This window comes from Peromyscus californicus, unplaced genomic scaffold (genome assembly GCF_007827085.1).
Source record: "Peromyscus californicus insignis strain IS unplaced genomic scaffold, ASM782708v3 Scaffold_5__1_contigs__length_169319896, whole genome shotgun sequence".
Taxonomy (NCBI): domain Eukaryota; kingdom Metazoa; phylum Chordata; class Mammalia; order Rodentia; family Cricetidae; genus Peromyscus; species Peromyscus californicus.
In genome coordinates this window covers 162,438,285-162,455,579 of record NW_026294573.1, presented here as the reverse complement: position 1 = coordinate 162,455,579, position 17,295 = coordinate 162,438,285, and the positions used below count along the sequence as shown (strand labels likewise).

The 17,295-nt window shown below is 36.3% G+C and overlaps 1 protein-coding gene across 3 annotated transcripts in view; it reads left to right on the top strand.

Moving 5' to 3' along the window:
- Positions 1-17,295, top strand: part of Pkia (cAMP-dependent protein kinase inhibitor alpha) — a 75,230-nt gene that overhangs the window by 42,139 nt on the left and 15,796 nt on the right. The window contains exon 3 of one of the 3 annotated variants that reach the window (XM_052716726.1): positions 7,004-7,126. The exons of the other annotated variants lie outside the window; for them this stretch is intronic. The gene's annotated coding sequence lies outside the window, so the exon portion shown is untranslated. The remainder of the gene's footprint in view (positions 1-7,003; positions 7,127-17,295) is intronic. 3 annotated transcript variants of the gene reach the window in all.

The following is a 17,295-nucleotide window of genomic DNA, read 5'->3' as shown; positions in this document are numbered from 1 at the left end:
GCACTCTTAAAGATTTGATTAGCTTGATCTGTTTGGGAGGCATCCAGGCAGTGGGACCGGGTCGTGTGCTCAGTACATGAGTTGGCTGTTTGAAACCTGGGGCTTATACAGGGACACTTGGCTCAGCCTGGGAGGAGGGGACCGGATCTGCCTGGACTGAGTCTACCAGGTTGAACTCAATCCCCAGGGGAGTCTTTGCCCTGAAGGAGATGGGAATGGGGGGTGGGCTGGGGGAAGGGGGGGCGGGAGGGGGGAGAACAAGGGAATCCATGGCTGATATGTAGAATTAAATTAAATTATAAAATAAATAAAAAAAATAAAAAAAAGAAAAGAAAAAAATTAAAGATAATTTTAAAATAACTATCAACTGAATTCTACTTTGCATTCTTTTTGATGTATGGAGCAGCCATAGTGCCAAAGCAGTGATATTTCTGAGGGCTGTTGTTATCTCCTGTGGTCCCAAGAAAGGAAAAAAAAGCTGCTTTATAATTAATGAAAGAAATGTAAATTTTATAGATTGCAATTACCAAAAAACTAAAACAACAAATGTTCAAAAGTAGCATACTGGAACTCATTTCAAAATATGTAGAAATATATTCCCCTGGAGTTTTATTCCTTTACCCGTTGGGTGGTACACAGACGTACCTACTAACAGTATGTCTGAGTTGCTAGGGTAGGCATCAATTGCTTTGCAGTTTTGCAAACTCTGTATGCATTTGTCAACAATCTCAAGTTTATTTCCCACACTTCTTTTCTTTCTTATATTCTCTTAGTAACAGAAGCTGTACTTATCTGATGTTCTTAAAGTTTCTGGACAGCCAAAAGGACAGTGCCACTTTAAGTAAGGATGATGCATGTTCATAAGTAGAATGCTTCATTATGAAACTAAGATCCTTCTATGAAAGAATATCATAGCAGAAAGAAATTTACATACAAACCTATAAACTTAGGTTTGTAAGTGGATGTGGATGGTCTTTAGAAGCAGAGATAGTTATCTTCAGAATTAAGGCCTGAAGGTAACACTTGTTATCTAGAGATTTTTAAAAACAATCTTATATAATGTTTAATTCTGGAAACATATAATTTATGAAATATAAGAACAAAATAAAAGTCTCCAAAGTTAAGAACTAGGATGAACATCACAAGCTTTTCCTCCCATGTACAACATTGCTTTAAGCTTCTTCTATCAAAGAAATAATGCTGTTCTTGGTTTCATATAAACATCCATGAATTATTTTTATTGTATTGGGTGATCTTTTTTAATTTTGTGGAATTACCATTATATTTTAAATAATTAGTACTTTTAAGTCAATATGATATTTCTAAGGTTCATACATTTTGTTTGAACTTCTGTTTTCCCACCACTATTATGGTATTTTCTTGTGTAGAGATGAGCACATGTTTATGATCATGTTGATGATGTTGACATTGTCTTGGACTTATTTTAATAGGACTTAATGATTATTTATTTCAATATACCCCTGTACACATGTGAGGTGTGTGTGTGTGTGTGTGTGTGTGTGTGTGTGTGTGGAGCCTTCTTCTCTATAGCTTCAGGCTTTGCCAAACTAGGTGATGGACAGTTTCAATTGCAATAACTGGCTAGCATTGCTTCAACAAATGTGACAAACCTTTTAGCTTAAATAACAAAGTTTTGTTTTCATAGTTCTAGAAACAAAACAAAAACTCTGAGAGTTGTTTCTGTGCCTCTTGGTTGACTGTTGCCGTGGCGCTCATCCTTTGATTTTAAGGGAATATCCTGCCTTGGAATCCACTCAGAGTAGATTAAGGCCTCACCGTTACAACCTCATTTAACCTGAAGTATCTCTTCAAAGACAGAGCTCTAAATGTTATCATATTAGAGTAGCAGCTTCAGTGTGTGAATTTGTAGTAAATAATTCAAGTCTATAGCAATCTAATGTAACTTTATTTCTAGTCAGTAGAAAAATTCCTCATTGGTTTAATTGTTAGCAAGTTTTCCAGTATGTGAAAATTCAGGAATATCTTCTACTAATATTTAGATTTTTATTTTATTTACTTACTTCTTACTGTTTTCAAGTATAGACAAATTAATAAACAATATACAAATAACTTCACCTAGGATAGTCTTTACTGGAAAAAGGGTGTCTGGAGATAAATAGCCACTCTTAACATTAATGAAACCAAATTTATCTTTTAGGATAGTAGCTTTTTATATTAAAATGTTCTTTTCTGGTATTATGGTGTATAGATACCTGTTTGGGGGTACAGTCTTCAAGTTCTAGTGTATTTTCTTTTCAAGACAGTAATCTATGCAATATGATTCGTGTTTGATCCATTTTTATGAATCATCAAACTTTTCAGGACTAATCCAGCCACATTCTACTAATTTTTTAGAGTTTATTTTAATTGTTTGTGTGTGTGCAAGTGGGTTTGCATATGAGTGACGTGCCCAGTGAGGCCGGTAGAGAGTGTGGGATATCCTGAAACTGAAGCTGTAGGTGGTGGTGGTGGTGAGCTCTCTGACATGGGTGCTAGGACTCAAAATCTGTCCATCTGCAAGAGCAGCACATGCTTCTTATCACTTATCGCTCCAGAGCTCTACATCCTTGTAATTGTAAAGAATTCCCTATGACTAATCTGATTTCCATATAAGCTGTAGTCAGTTTCCGGACTCTTTATTCTGTTCCATTTGTCTGTTTCACTGCCCTCAAGGGCCACATCACAAAATACTTAATATAGCTCTATCTTTGTGTATGTGGTGAACTAAAATACCCCCACATTAGGAAGATCTAGGCTATTCTTAGCCACTTGATCTTTCGTGTAAATCTCATAATTAGCAACTCCACAAAAGATCTGTCAAGTATTTGTATTGAAATTGTACCAAATGTGATAAAAAGTTGAGAAACCCTCTACTCTTGCAAATAACCTTTCTATTAGAGACTGGATCTATCTTTATACACAGTTTTTAATAAAGTTTTTTTCTAAATAATCTCTTGTATATCTTGTGTAAACTTATTCCAAAATAAGTTTTTTTTCTAACAATTGGAAATGATTTCCAGGGTTTTTCCTTGTAATTTCTTTGAAGAAACACCATATTTTATATCTTGATCTTATTTTCAAACATTTTGATAATATCAATTCTCATTTTATAGTAACAGTTTGACTTCTCCAATAACTGTAGACTTTCTCATAAAATGGAATAAATATGAAAATATTGTTTAAAGGTTAAGGTGATCTCTGCTCAGAACTTTCTGTAATGAAAATGTTCTCCGTGATGTCTAACACTGTAGCTCTTGTGTGTGTGTGTATATGTATATATGGTTACATTTTTAATGTACAGATATAGTTTATGTATATATATAAATGCAAATTCAGCAAAATTTAAAGTTCAATACCTGAGTAAACCTACCCCATACTTAAAATATTTAGTCTACTGCCATGCATTGTTAAGCTATTGGGCCAAGATATTGCAGGATTTTGCACTTGACATAGAGATATTTTTGGTAAAAATTATCCTTTTATTTAAAAGAAATTCACAAACAGATCATTCTTAAGTTTAATAAATAATCCAACATCTGTTTTACCATTAATGATTTTCTTATTAACATCTGCACTCCTACTGAATGACTTAAGACACCAATCTTTGTAATAAGGCTGCTGTGTAAACACTCTATAGCCATTGGTAAGTCTTGTGTTGTTGTCCCCATTTTCAGAGATTAAGAAACATAGGATACTTAGCTAATTCACCTCCTCACATGAATGGCTTTCAGGTCTACAGCTGGAAGGGTCTAATTTTCAACACTGTAAGATAACTGATACAGCTATATCAGAGATTTAGAATGTAAGATTTATAATGACATAACTAAAAACCAAAATTGAGAAGATCGAAAACAAATAATCAATAAAGCATTTGGGTGCAGAAAAGGGGAATGATCTGTATCCAGAACATTCAAGTTTTACTCTTTTGTCATAAAATATGAGCTATATGAATTCATGTAAGCAATTATATAAATAAGCTTAAGTTTTTCTAAAATTGCTATGATGTCTTAAAAATTCTGATTGAAATGCTATGGTTCAAGCCTGTGAATATTTGAAATCTATGAAAAAAATCTATAAAAACCAGGTATTTTTTCTTTTACTTGATTTTACTGTTTAACTTTTGTCTTTATCTTCACCTACAACAGGCATGCTGCAATTGCACTGGACATACAAAATGTTATGTCAAAGCATGGTCATCTATTTTTTAAATGGACATTTTATTTAAAATGGTGTTTCATACCAGATGAAATGCTACCATGGATGAGTAAATTCTCACAAGACCCCATTCATAAACAAAGAACCACAGGAAATCAAGCCTTATTGAGATAGGGAGAAATAGTTTTCCCCAGAGCTGAACTTCCTATTTGGTTATCTAATATCAAGTAGTCAGCCCTGAAATTATATACATACAAGTAACATATACAAACCAAGCAGTTTGTTTCAATATTTTGATTAGACAGAAATGGGGAAATGATGTGGGATGTCCTTCTGTACGCTGTGAATATGTGTTGCTTTCATTGCTTAATAAATAAAGCTGCTTTGGCCTATGGCAAAGCAGGATAGAGCCAGGAGGGAAAATCCAAGCAGAGATACAGGAGAAGAAGGATGGAGTCTGGGAGATGCCATCCAGGCTCCCAAGAAGCAACATGCCAGCAGACAAGTAATGCCATGGACACATGGCAAAATATAGATTAATAGAAATAGGTTAATTTAAATGTAAGAGCTAGCTGGTAATAAGCCTGAGCCATCAGCCAAACATTTAAAATTAATGTTAAGCCTCTGAGTGGTTATTTGGGAATTGGCGGGTGAGAAACCTCTGACTACAAGTGTGTGTGTGTGTGTGTGTGTGTGTGTGTAACAATATCAATTAAAGAGGGCATGATTTCAGGAGAAGGAAGGATCAGAGGAAGGAGATGAATGGAGGAAAAGGAAGGGGTAAAATGATATAGTTATATATTAGTTTTAAAGGTAATTTTAGAAAAAACTAAACGAAAATAGAATTATGTTTCTATCCTAAATTTTAATTTTCTTTTTACAATGTTAACATTCCCATTGCCTCTGCACTCAGTTACCTTTTTTGGTCACTAAATGTCTTAGAATGAAAATTTAGAAAATCACCTTCTGTGATTCCGGTATCAATGCTATTGTTTCACTGACTTTCAAGACATCACACTACTCATGGGAGAGTACTTCCTGTTCTCCTTTGGTGATTCCCCCAATTGCTATCGGAAGTCACAATTTCCTTTTTTGGGTTCTTAGCCTACTTTAATAAAAGAATTTTAATGCAGACTCAGAAAGAAACTTGAGTACAATACTTTAGAGTTTGAAATCAAAGCAACAGGACAGATAAACTGCAAATGTCAGCAACTGACCAAAAGAGAGAGAAGAAGAAGAGAGAAAGCTACAACATTGAGTTAGGAGTCAAGAAAGTAGGCAGACTCATTGGTTGTGACCTGACGGCAACCAAAGTATGGACAATCAGCCACACTGTAGGTGAAAAGACCTTCAGAGAATGAAAGAGAAAGGCCAGAGTGCTTACCTATGCTTTGACGAGTATCTGAAAGAAAAAAGAAAGGAGAAGAGGAGAGAGAGAGAGAGAAAGGACTTACACCTTTCTGAATAACAGAAAAAAGTGGACAGGGTCCAAAGTGCTTTGTGACAAAGCTCTGAAAGCCTCCGCCCTGAGGGAGGGGCTTTTTAAAGGATGAGTACAGATTTCATTAAGGAGCTAATTAGTTCTTAGCTTGTCTTCTGGTTAGTATTCCTTGGGGGTTAACTCTTGGCTAACTGATCAACAGGCTCTGAAGGCCTGACTCTAAAAAAAGATAATGATAAGTACTATTTTTAGAAATTTAGATTGTGAACTCTTCACCCAAGGCCAGAGATAAAACTTACATCCTATTCTTTTGATCAGGAGGAATTATCTTTGACTTATGGACCTCAATGAAGTCCAGATATCACCAACTTCTCATATAGGAACTTAAACCTGAAGGAGGGGCTTCTTTTTCTGTCTTATCAGGGAAACAGGAGGTAAGGGTCCATCCTCAATTGTCTAGAAGGCTTCTAATACCAGCAACGTTAAGAGCTGAGACCATAAACTCATTGAGGAAAAAGATTAGGGACCAAACCCTTAAATACTTATGGTGTTTCTGATATCTAGCTAGGATGGGTTCAAGGAAATGTCTGGTTTGTGGCCAAGGACACTGATCAAGACCTCTGGTCCCTAAACTGCCTGCTGGCTTTCTATCTGATGTCATCAGCAGTCATCCTCTGAAGATGTAACCTTGACTGCTGTTAGGGAATTTGGATGAGGACTGATCTGGCTTATTCCTGCTCATCTGGGTCAGAGGGTGTGGTGGTTGCTACAATTCTCTATTAGGCTTATCAAAAAACTTTGAAAGTGCATAGATATGTGGTTTCATTTATGTAACAAACAAGTGTAGCTAAGAAAGCAGCAATCAAGGGAACCCACATAGATGGGATTAGATTACCATAATACTGTCTGGCTACGGACTGGCTGTAAACAGAAAGATGAGAAATTAAAACAGCAGGCAAGTACATAAAGTGCAATGCTTAATAGATTGTAACTAGGGGTTATAATTGATATAAACCATTTCCACCATAAAATGCAAAGACCCTATTCCAAAGATAATTACCAATAGAATGATGTGTTTGGCATGGTCTCAGTCTAATTTTGAAAATACAATCACAGGAGATATTAGTAGAATTATCCAGAATATGTCCACAATATTTTATTGACTGTTAGGAAGGGCTAGTTAAAGGTCTGGTCCTCAAGGGTCAGTTGGGCTTAGAATGAGTCTCTGGATCCTTTAAACTTTTATTTATGTATGTATTTTACCAGCTGTGCCGTCTGTTGGGATAATTCCGAGTGTTGCTGGCCATACCATTTCTCATGTAGGGGAGTTTATACTTCAGATGGAGGGACAAGGCAGCATTCAGTCTGGTTTTTTTGTCATTTCAGGTATCCCCACCGTGGTATCTCACTCTTTCACCATTGGGGTCATTGGAACAGGACCCCAGACCTCAAACCTTTGTCTCCCATCAGGGATTGTCCCTGTAAAGAACATTATCCCTCAGTCTAGAGGTAAACTTCCCTAATGCCCATTTCTGGACCACAGTTTTCTATCTACACTCACTGTTCATGAGTCTTTTGTTTTTTTGTTTGTTTGTTTGTTTTTACTGTGATCTCATTACATTAAAATGAAGATGCTATGGATCTTGAATTCATCCTTCCACATTTGACTGCTCATCCACATCTCAGATCTTCATAACTACAATTTCCCACTGTATCTGCTCTGTGAATCTCTTATACCAATGTTAATAAATACATTATGCATTTTACATTTTCTTTTTTTCTTCTAGTGCAACAGTTCCCAACTTGTCAGTCACAACCCCTTCACAGAGGTCACCTCAGACCATCGGAAAACACAGATATTTACATTATGATTCATAACAGTAGCAGAATTACAGTTATGAAGTAACAACCCAAATAATTTTATGGCTGAGGGTCATCACAACATAAGTGTATTTTGGGTTGCCACATTAGGAAGGTTGAGAATCAGTGACTTAGTGTTTTGAAATGGGGTCCCATTGGTTGTCTAAGTTGTTCTCTAACTTATAATCTTCCTGCCTCAGAGTTATGCCCAGATCATGGGGACCCCCAGAAGACCACCAAGGAAACTGAATCCCATATGTAAAAGCAAAGGGCCTTTATTTCAAGCTCAGAGCTTGGTCTCTCTGCCTGTCTGATACAGCGATTAGAGCAGAAAGCCCTGAGTCCAGGCAAGATAGGGTTTTTATCATAGCAGAGATTGGGGTGAGGGGATTTCCAGGGTTCAGGACCCTGATTGGCTGACATTTGTCTAGGAGGTATCTTGGTAAAAGGGGGAAATAGGTCTGTGCTAGACTCAGGGACATCTGGCAATCTTATCTAATCTTAACGGTTGGAATGTTTGGGATGTCAGGCACTTCCCTTTAGATGCTGACCTATCCCTGGCTGGAGTCAGCTTATGGCTTTTCCTGGATCTGGGTGTTGCCTGCCAGTAAGCCAGTCACAGAAGCTATGTCTGGGCCCCTAAGCCTGTCATGGCAGCTGTGTGGTCAAGCTGTTTCCACCCCTGCCCCCACTCAGCATCCTGAATTGCTGGGAATAAAGGCATATACCACCGCATCTGCCTGCTATTTTACATTTATCTATCGATTTCACTCTAGTTTTTTCTCTTTGCCACTAATTTATTTGCTGAGATCAAAAACCTTGGCTTTATCCTTAACAGGTCATTATTCCAAGTTCCTACGTCTGGTTCATCAACAATTTGTAAAGACTAAATTCAACATCTAACATGAACCCATCTATGAGCACACAAAGTTCATGATTTCAAACACGTGGATTTTACCATTTGTAACTCTTGTTTGAGATCTAAGTTCACATTTCTTATTTAACCAAGTGGTGAATTGCTAAAAGTGTGAATAATGTACAAATATATCTTTAGTTTTCCAAAATGTCTTATCCCAAATGTCTCCACAAAAATAAAATGCAAATGCTTTTTGAAATCTAGTTTGTTGGAATCTTACAGATCGTTTAGGCTTCAGCCAAAACAAGTGCAAATATCAGAGTGTTGAAAAAATCACATGGCTGGTACAGTTGACCCGTGAGATGCACTAAAGTTCAGCAGATGGTTTATAGTCCATGTGGCAAAAAAGGGGCGGAGGATAAGGTGAAGCTGGGTCCAGATGCTATCTCAAGCACCTTGACTAGTAATTATGCAGATCAATTCACAGAGTAGATAACAGTCAAATGGCATTATTATTTTTCAACCTATTAGGTATTAAATATTTAGGTGATTATCTGGGGGAAATGGTAAGGACGTTTTAGAAAGATAAAAGCATCTGATGGGGAAGGCACCACAGCCAGCAGCACTTAATAGCTATTCATAGCCTTTGGCTGCATGAGGAAAAGTTTGTATAAAAGGAAGGGCGACAGCAGTAAGAATTTGATAAAATATTTATCGATTCATTAAGGAAGGATATCTGGGATTGTGGTGACCAGTGTTTCTCACTGCCTGAGGGGTAAAGTAGGAAAAGAAAAAATAACCTACAATGAACCATATGGTGCTGAATGAAAATGAATCATATTGAAGTGAATTGCATTTTTCAATGTAAACTGATAAACAGACATAAGGTATATAAGAATAAGCATATATGTTTCCATAGATAAATGTCCCTAATCTCAAAGATCTGTCATTTGAAGAGTCTTACAGCTTCTTTCCTGCAGCAATGTCCACACATAATGTACCAATCTTAGTTTCTAGATCCAGCTTTCCATTTAGAAGAACCAGAGATCTTTAAGGAAATGGCTGATTCAGAGGCAGATAAGGGAAAATATAAAATGGTCCTAGACTATTCTGCTGTTCCAAGAGCTATAGAAGATATTAGAGTGACTGGGGAATATCAAAGCATACTGGCCACGCTGAAGCATTTCCACAGGATAAGTTACAAACAATACAGTCCTCAAAATAAGTAATGGCAAATTTTAATCACCTTCCATGGAAAGTTTAAGTCTACACTGAAATAAGTAATGGAGTTAAGTATAACGTTGATACTTATATAAAACAAAAATTATTAATGATGACAAAACAATTTTATAGAGAGAAAGGCAAGTAGGATTATTAGTGAATTTAATTAATGTTAATATGCAAATAAGGTAAAACTCAAAGGTTTGTCAGTATCGTGTGCTAAGATGTCATGGTATAAATGCAGTTTCACAATATGACATTTTCTGAATCCACTCATTGGTAAATTCAAACTGCTTTCTACAAACATAACTGACCTGTGATCTTGAAAGGTGTCAAGATCAGGCTACCCAAAAAGAAGCCCAAAAAGGTTTCCATGTTAAAGACAGTTGGCAGAAAGCTGTATTAAATGCTGCATCTACATCCTGAGGTGACCCTTGTGGTGTGAATGGTGTTACTGGATTAAGTGATGACCCTTGCAAGGGTGTGAGGGCCACATCATGGCACTGTATGGAGGCCTGTGGGCATTCTGAATTCCATGATTTTGTTTTCTTGTATATTCATAGGAAATGCTGAAGTATTTAGAATAGACAGGGCCTGGTGTTGGTAACTTACGCTGTTTGGGAAACAAATTACTTTTTACTTTTAATTCATTTTTTTTTATTCATTTGATGTTTTTTGAAAAATTGTCAGCAACAACAAATCCCCAATATCAGCTAAACCTCCTCTGGACTCTAGGAATGTTAAAAACTATTGACAGTGGCTTCAGGCTCTAGTGTCGGCCTGCTCACATCTTATTAACACTTTATAATCCTGGCATTATTTCTTTTAGGCCTTTCTATGTTTTTTTTTCCCTAATAGTATTTTTATTTTGCTTTGCTTTTGTTTCGTCAATTATCTATGAAATGATGTGGTTATCTCTACTACAATAAAACCAACAAAATTCATAAGAATAATAGTGAATACTCGTGGAACTTGTAAATATTTATTGACATTCAAATTAGAGTTAGTTGCGATAAAACTGAGAAAGAAAACAATCATAAGGAATCCACTCAGAAACTCAGAATAGTCAAACATGTCTGTCAAGTGACAGATTCCTATGTCCCAACAGAAGTATGAGTTTTGGAATTATGTTTGGCATCAGACCATGAAACTACTGAAAAATTAGCAAGCATTTAATGTGTGTGTGTGCACATGCATGTATATATACACACATATATACATATACTACATACATGCATATATATGTACAATACTGAGAAACAAGAGAGTATTTAATGTGTGTATTCATACATGCATGTATATACACATATACATGTATTATATACACACAAACATGCATATATATGTATAATATTAAGAAATCAGCAAGTATTTAATGCATGTGTGCATACATGCATATATACACATATATATACATATACTACATACACACACATATATACATCTAGCTTTCAATTCATTCTAAAATCAAGACTTAAATTAGGTGCCAAACAATTTTTTCATTCTCTGAAGTCTGGACAGTTATTAGTTAAAACAAATCTGCTGTCCTACTGGCCTACACCTGGTTATAAATAGCAGCAAGACATGAGAACACCCAGCATGCCAAATGGGCCTTCTAAATATAACTTACCCTTCCTCCAAAGGCTTTGAAAAGAATGCTATCTTTTGTGAAAACATGGCCTTTACAAAGGGCACATGGAGGCTAAGGTCAGAGACTGTGAGACCTAGAAAATATTTGAACTATTTACTTAGTCTGGGAACCCATATTTTGGAGGCATAAGTACTAAAGCCAGATTAAATTAATTTTGTTACTCAGTATCAAATGCTACATAGCAGTAATGACACTTCAGCCCATGTCTTGTAATCCATGGCCCACGGCATAAAACGGACAGGAAGAACTTCTTATTTCCAGTGTGTTCAGCAGCAAGCAGGCCCCACCCTCTGGGCCTTGTTCTTCTTGCCCCTTTTAGAGGAAGGATTGAATCTGACAACCTTAGCCGTGACCAGTTTTCTAATTGTTCTTTCTTGTACAATTCATTTCTGGAGTTCTGTTTCCATCTTTAAAATATACGAGACCTTTTCCTTTCCGTAAACAATTCTGTCTGGTGTTTGACTGTTGAGCGACCAGGCAACGCCAAGTACAGGAACACATTATAGCAAAGGAGCCAAGAGTGCAGGGCAGTAAGCCGGGCAGCAGAGATGCCCTGCCTTAGGAGAGCAGAGAAAGAGGAGAAAACAGAAAATGTGTTTAACAAGTAAATATCCAGTTGATGTTTATCAGTACAATACAACACATCTTAAGCTAATTGTGAAGAAATTCCTGTTGTTGGTATTGACACAGACTAGAGAGGAAACAAAACACCAAGATTTGTGTGTGTTCCAATTTCATGTGACTGTTCTAAAAGTTTCTACAGGGCCACTTTTCATAAATAAAAAAAGGCCCTTTTTTAACTGTTCTCATCTGTCTGTACATTAATAAATGGATAAATAAGAAGATACACTAAAAGTCGTGGTTAAACCTGCCACAGATTTGAAAGCACAGAAGACTGTGGATGTGCATGTATGTGTTTGAGCTAGTGCACACATGCGTGCATGTGTGTGTGTTTGTGTATCTGCCCTGTCATAAAATTTTGAGGACTAGTATGCTGCCTTTGCAGTAGTGAAATACAGCTCTCATTTTAAAATTGTTCTAATTCTGCAGGCAAGGCCAGATTTGCTGGTGAGGTCAGCCACTGGTAAATTGGTAAGCATCCTGGGTGGTTTCTATGTGTCATCCATATGAACACTTTCCTTTGCACACTTAGATGGAAGCATAACAAAGCATGCATGATTCTAACTTTAACTTGAAGGGTGTTTTATTTCAAGTCACTCTGTAGGTGTTTACTCTATGTGCTCATGGAGTCTGTGTGGTGAAAAATATTAAAGTTGATATGAATTAAGAAAGCTGTGAGACTCCCTACGCAGCAGTGTAAGTGTAGAAGAAATGACAAGCACCAGGCCTTCTGATGCTCATTTAAAAGCATTTTGACAAAACATTATGGAAATCAGATAAGGCATTCTTAAGTTACAATGCTGAAGTAAAAATCTTCACTTAGACTATGTGTCAAAGAAGTTTGTACTATACTACAATATAATGGATTTGAGAATTGTTAGCTGTTAGTATTTATTTTGTATCTAGCCTTGTATCTCTGTTTTGAGAGTCTTTTTTAACTTGAAAATTCATTGTAACTCTATCAGATGAGTTAAATTTTAATTGATAAAGACAGAGTTTAGCATTTAAATTTTCATGATAATGAAAGAGTGTCACAAGGCCCCAAGTTCCAGTACTCAGAATCAATAAGATGTTCAATATGCACAATCAAGCCACACTTGTTTTGCTGGCCTGTAATAGCAACTATAAGAGAGGCTGAGGTTTTCCCAGATAGCTCAGTGCATTAGAGGCTTGTTTCCAAGCCTCACAATATGAGTTCAATCCCCAGAACCCAAAATTCCTGCAAGTTGTCATCTGACCTCCTCATGAGCATGGTGGTATAGATATGTTCTTTCCACACCCCTCAAATAAATCAATAAGTGTAAACAAACAAACAAATATATAAATAAAAGAGACTAAGGAGGAGAATTGCAAATTCAAGGGCTGCAGGCTTTAAAAATGTTAAGTCAAGCCTTGACAGTTCATTGAGTCCCTGACTCAAAATAAACATTAAAAAGAAATCCTGCGGATATAGCTCAGTAACAGAGTTCTTGCCCAAAGCCATATGTTCAGTCACTGGTGTGGCAAAAAAATATGTAGATACAGAGTCAAGTGTTTGTGATAATCTATGACACATCATTGTCTAGGCAAGTCAGTTTAACAAAATAAATATTATTATTTGTCTTCTCAATATAAATCTTTTTATATTACTAATACAATGACTTTATTCTTACATTTTAAGTATTTTGTTTAGTGAAGTATCTCATTTGAAAGTATCCATTGAACTGGACACACATCTGTAATCCCAGTACTTGGGAGGTAGAGGTAGAAACCCTAGTTCAGTGTCACCTTCGGCCATGTTGTGAGTCACAGAACAGCTGAGCTGAACTGCAAGTGATCCTGGAAGTAGAAGGAAGGGAAGGAGGAAGACAGAGTGACAGAGCATCTGTCGATTTACATATCAGTATCTGTTCTAATGGACACATTTCTCAATGTCCACATTAATACTTTTTAGAATGTTTATTTATTTTTAATGTTTTCTTAATTTTAAATTAATTTAGTTAATTCTGCTGTTCTTCAGCAAACCCTCCTCTCTCTGTTCCTTTCACACAAACTTAGACAGTGTATTAGCATTCAAAAAGTCTAATGTATAGAAAAAGCCTTGAAATAACATATAGCAGTGGTAAGGAGTATCAACATTGTGTTAGTAAGTCATTAATAACAGGATTTTCCAAACATAGTAATATTCAAATATATCATGAATTGAACCAATTCATCTTACTCTTGAGTAATGAATGGAGTTCATAACACTGCATGGAAAGTAACATCTGCGAAGCAGATAATTGGCAGGAATTATACACATATTTAAAATATGCTAAGTGCAGACATAGCATGTGTTATTTTTGGCTGAAAAGAGGCATATTGGGATGTATAAGCACAATTTCAATTGGAATTTCCAGATATCACACAAACAGAACTTGTGCTTGCCGAAGAAGAGCTCATATTGGTGTGTGTGTGAAATGTGTGTGGTTTTTAGTTAATGCATTTCCACTCATTCAGCAAAGAAAAGACGAAGCATTGTGATATCATGAAGTGCCATTCTTAGACTTTTCAAACGGCTGTTCCTTTTCCATTTACCAAATAACGCCGTCTGCTTATTTATCCTAGTTAAAACTCTAGACACACTCCAGGATTCTCATCCCAGACCCCTCGGATTTCAACCACCCTACTCTTGCATTCATCCCTTCTGTGGAGATAGAAGCCTCTTCCAGGTGCCCCAGCTCCTTCATCCTCAGTGCCTAGCAGCTCTGCCTCGGGCAGGCTGATAGAGAGGTCTAGTGCAGAGCAGGGATCTGTTGAAGCATTTTCCCCAAGAATGGACTAAAATTCATCATCATCATCATCATCATCATCATCATCATCATCCTTATTTTAAACACAAACAGTACATATTTAGTTGTTATGATCATTCAAAACAGATAAATGTCACCAGCATCATATTTGCATAAATTGACTGGCATAACCAGGTCCCTTCTGTCTTTAGTTCTCTTTCAGTTATATTACCTACAAACTAATCTTTATTGCCTGACTCTAATCATCCTTTATTTTCTCTTTTTCTTTTTCTTTTTTTAAGCCTTTCTTAGTCACAGACAATTTATGTTATTAACATTTACCAAATTAAAAGCCAATATCATTTATAAGTAACCGAGCTCGCTGGTTTTATGTCAACTTGATACAAACTAGAATCATTGGAGAGGGGGAAGCCTCAACTGAGCAAATGCCTCCACATGACTGAGCTGTAGGCAAGCCTGTAGGGCATTTTCTCAATTTGTGACTGATGGAAGAGGGCCCAGCCCATTGCGGGTGAGACCAGTCCTGGGCTGGAGGTCCCTGGCTCTATAAGAAAGCAGGACGAACAAGTCATGTGGGGCAAGCCAGTAAGTAGCATACCTCCATGGCTTCTGCATCAGCTCCTGCCTCCACGTTCCTGCCCTGTTTGAGTTCCTGTCCTGGATTTCTTCAAAGATGGACTACCCTGTGGAAGTATAAACCAAATAAATCCTTTCCTCTCTGACTTGATTTTCGGTCATGGTGTTTCATCACAGCAATAGTAATCTAAGAGAGTAACCAATTCTATCTAAAAACCAACTGGCATCCAATTTGATGAACTACATTAATACCAGTATTGAAGTTATTAAACATTTTCTCACTTTTGAAGGTTTTGTTTGTATTTTGGAATCATTTTCTCAGAAGTTACTTACATTTTTTGTAGATCCTTATCAAAATCCTAGTCACTGTTAATTGTGTTTTATTCTCTTAAAGCTAACCCACCTTCACAGTGAGGAATCTTGAATATAAAGAGCATCTTCAAAGTATTAGACCAGATATATGGGGTTTGGAGTAAGAAGGTTTTAAAGACCAAACATAGAAATCAAGAAGGACTTACTGGCTCTAATTAACATGTGTGATCAAATGATATGATTGAAAAATCATGTTCTATAGCAATTTAAATAGACAACTAGTTTGTGAAGTAATGTCTGTCTCAATATAGTATGGAAATGGCTACATAGTTATAAAGAAATATTAAGGTAAACTCTAAATAGAAAATTAAATAAGCTTAGCTTCTCATGTCCCAAAAGCATTACTGGAGAATGATTAATACTGATTGTGTGACTTAAAAATTCTAATCTGTTATTTCAGCATTAGAGAGCCATATTGATAACATTATTAAGACATTTAAATTATCATTGTACACTTTCCAGTGTACCTGGCATTCTTTTTGAAGTTTTCAATATTCCTGAAGTACTCATGTTCATAAATTTCGCAGTTATTTTGTTATTTTTATGCTTATTATTATACATTAGACCAAACAAATAAACTTGATCTTCATTTGACTCCTCTTGTGAGCTTAAAAATGGAAAAGTAATTAAAAATTTAAAAATGTGTCAGTGTCATAACCTATTTTTTTATTTTTTAAAACCACATTTTATCACTCACTTATTTATTATGTGTGTGTGTATACATGTGGATATCAAAGGACAGCTTGTGGAATAGTTTCTCTCCCACCCAGCATGGATCCCAGGAGTGGAGCTCAGCTAGGACTTAGGCTTGGTGGCAAGCGCCTTGCCACCATGAACCAACTTGCTAGCCCTTGTTTTTCAAAAGCTAAATATTTATCTGAAATGCATAGGGGGAAGTACCTTACTTTAATGAGAAACTATCTATATTAAAAAGTATTTTTACTCCTAAAACTAATTCAGAGCCGGTGAAGGAAATAAGACAAGGCATTTGGAGAGATTTACTTAAGGCAGACCATTACTAGCCTCAGGCTCTGAAAGCCTTTAGGATTTTGAAATTGGTAAATCCTGGTTTTCATTTTTATGTCGGTATTTCCACTTATTATGTAAGATATTAGAGAAATCAGTTAAGCTGTCTGATTTAGTTTCTTCATTAGTAATGTACAGTGAATATTACTCATAGATAAATTAGCACTATTTCTGCCACTAATTCACTGTCTCAACAGTGATATCACAGGAATTATATGACAGTCTTCAGAATATTCAATAAATGATGTAAAAATCCCCAAATACGGGCAAAATAAACCATAGGAAGTCGTCAACTCTATTTTACAAAAGACACTGTAAATTAGCCGTTAGCGAGATGACTTCTTCCATGGATGCAACTGAGACAATAGCTGTGTATCTTGCTGAAGGATTCTTATTTATAATGTGTTCTTGCTCTTTGCACTCCCCCTTTACCTAACTGAGGTATCTTCAGATGTGTTGAACCTGTAAACCGTGCATATTCATTCGCAACATTAGTTAAAAAATATTTGATAAAAAAAATCTTAAAAACGTAACTATTAATAAAAATGAACTAAGTTCAGTGTGCTAGGGATTGGTCAATGTCCTCTGCTGCTGAGGTTATTGCTTAAATCCTCTGTTATAAGTGAGAGCATACAAAGAGAGCTGGATAGCTGCTCATGTGTTACTAGAGAAAAGGGAATTGAAGAAATTAATGTAGGAGGACCTGATCCTCCCCCTTAAAGCG